Here is a 3211-nt window from a genome sequence, read left to right on the forward strand (position 1 = left end):
TTTATTAGGATATTTCTGGAAAATCCCTTATCTGCTTATAGTGTTACTGGTGTTTTAGTGAGATTATATGGTACCTAAAAGTCAGAGGGGTGTGGCCAGTGTCTTTGATTGAAGCCACGTTTCTCGACGAGGCAAGGCAGCCGGGCTGAGATTCAGCCCCCCGCCCCCCCCTCCACGGTGTAAGCATCCGACGGTCGGTGGCGGCCGGTGGGAGGAAGCAAGATTCAAGCTCTCCGCTCACAACTACGGTAAGAGCCGACTTAATACCACCATTTTCTCACCGAAACCTGCCGGTTGACATGTGGTAGGGAACCATGTCCGCTTGACCGCTCTGTTCCATAGTAAAGCTTCACTGTCAGCTTTCGGGAATGTAAAGAAGGAAACAAGGAAACACCGGCTGTGTTTGTGTTACTAAAGGCGGCCGCAATACACCACTTCCCACCTACATCTTTCTTCTTTGACGTCTCCATTTTTAATTGAACAAATTGCAAAAGATTCAGCAACACAGATGTCCAGAATACTGTGGAATTATGCGATTAAAGCAGACAACTTATAGCCGGGATCGGACCTGGATCAAAATGTCCACTACAATCCGTGACGTCACACGCACGTGTCATCATACCACGACGTTTTCAAGAGGATACTTCGCGCGAAAATTAAAATTGCAGTTTAGTAAACTAAAAAGTCCGTTTTGGCATGTGTTGCAATGTTAATATTTCATCATTGATATATAAACTATCAGACTGCGTGGTCACTAGTAGTGGCTTTCAGTAGGCCTTTAAAATAACCTTTCCTGGGCTTATCTGGCACACCGCCTGCCGTCTCTGCATCCTGGGGTCACGCCAAGGAGTCGTATCCATCTGAACTTTGTGTTGAAGCCACTTGCTATCACAGGGGTCACCAACGCGGTGCCCGCGGGCACCAGGTCGCCCGTAAGGACCAGATGAGTCGCCCGCTGGCCTGTTCTAAAAATAGCTCAAATAGCAGCACTTACCAGTGAGCTGCCTCTATTTTTTAAATGGTATTTATTTACTAGCAAGCTGGTCTCGCTTTGCTTGACATTTTTAATTCTAAGAGAGAAAAAACTCAAATAGAATTTGAAAATCCAAGAAAATATTTTAAATACTTGGTCTTCACTTTTTTTAAATAAATCCATTTTTTTTTTTTACTTTGGTTCTTATAACTTTCAGAAAGACAATTTTTGAGAAAAAAATACAACCTTAAAAATGATTTTAGGATTTTTCAACACATATACCTTTTTACCTTTTAAATTCCTTCCTCTTCTTTCCTGACAATTTAAATCAATGTTCAAGTAAATTTTTTTTTTATTGCAAAGAATAATAAATACATTTTAATTCAATTCTTCATTTTAGCTTCTGTTTTTTTTCCGAAAAGATTATATGTGAAATATTTATTTAATGATTCAAATAAAAAAAATATATTCTGGCAAATCTAGAAAATCAGTAGAATCAAATTTAAATCTTATTTCAAAGTGTTTTAAATTTCTTTTAAAATTTTTGTTCTGGAAAATCCAGAAAAAATAATGATTTGTCTTTGTTAGAAATATAGCTTGGTACAATTTGTTATTTATTCTAACAAAGTGCGGATTGGATTTTAACCTATTTAAAATATGTCATCAAAATTCTAAAATTAATCTTAAACAGGAAAAATTACTAATGATGTTCCATGAATTATTTTTTAAATTTTTTCTAAAAGATTCAAACTAGCTAGTTTTTCTCTTCATATTTTTCGGTTGAATTTTGAATATTAAAGAGTCGAAGATAAACTATGTTTTTTCAAAATTTAATTTTCATTTTTTTCCTGTTTTCTCCTCTTTTAAACCGTTCAATTAAGTCTTTTTTTCATCATTTATTCTCTACAAAAAAACATTCCGTAAAAGGAAAAAAAAATGTACGACGGAATGACAGACAGAAATACCCATTTTTTAATATATAGATTTATTTATTAAAGGTAAATTGAGAAAATTGGCTATTTCTGGCAATTTATTTAAGTGTGTATCAAACTGGTAGCCCTTCGCATGAATCAGTACCCAAGAAGTAGCTCTTGCTTTCAAAAAGGTTGCTGACCCCTGGTCTATCAGGATCATATCAAACATCCGCCAGAAGGTGTTCATCTTCTTCCGCCTGCACACACCTGAGTCCACCCGCCCCATACTTGGTTAGTGGGTGAGGCGAGGGGCGTGTTTGGGGGCGTGGTTAAAAGGGGAGGAGTATATTTCCAGTTATCCATCCATCTATATTACTACCGCTTATTCCCTTTGGGGTTGCAGGGGGGCGCTGGTGCCTAACTCAGCTACAATCGTGCGGAAGGTGGCGTAAACCCTGGACAAGCCGCCACCTCATCGCAGTATGTGTAAAAAAATCTTTATAATTGAATCACTTGTTTATTTTTCAACAATTTTTTAGTTATTTTTCCAAATAGTTCAAGAAAGACCACTACAAAAGAGCAATATTTTGCACTGTTATACAATTCAATAAATCAGAAACTGATGACATAGTGCTTTATTATCTTTTTTTTTTCAACCAAAAATGCTTTGCTCTGATTGGGGGGTACTTGAATTAAAAAAAAAATGTTCACAGGGGGTACATCACTGAAAAAAGGTCGTTAACCACTGCTCTAAAAGCCGTAGATGTTATTTTCACATATACATGTACAGTAGATGGCAGTATTGTCCTGTTTAAGAGTGTCACAACATTGCTGTTTACGGCAGACGAACTGCTTTACGGTAGACAAAAACGTGACTGCTGTTGTTGTGTGTTGTTACCGCGCTGGGGGGACGTTAATGAGACTACCTAACAATAAACCCACATAAGAAACCAAGAACTCGCCCTCGATCATTCTACAGTTATAACGTCATTGGGCAGGAACGCTGTTTATATTGTGGGAAAGCGGACGTGAAAACAGGCTGTCGACACGTCACTCGGGTCCGCATGGACCTGGAGGGGGCGTGGCATCCAGCTCCGCCTGAATTTTGGGAGATTTTCGGGAGAAAATTTGTCCTAGGAGGTTTTCGGAAGAGGCGCTGAATTTCGGGAGTCTCCTGGAAAATCCAGAAAGGTTGGCAAGTATGATGCCCGCCCTAATGCCAGGATGGACCGCTCGTCGGGACCCAGGATGGACCGCTCGCCTGTATCGGTTGGGGACATCTCTACGCTGCTGATCCGCTTGAGATGGTTTCCTGTGGACGGGA

This window comes from Nerophis ophidion, linkage group LG11 (genome assembly GCF_033978795.1).
Source record: "Nerophis ophidion isolate RoL-2023_Sa linkage group LG11, RoL_Noph_v1.0, whole genome shotgun sequence".
Lineage (NCBI taxonomy): Eukaryota > Metazoa > Chordata > Actinopteri > Syngnathiformes > Syngnathidae > Nerophis > Nerophis ophidion.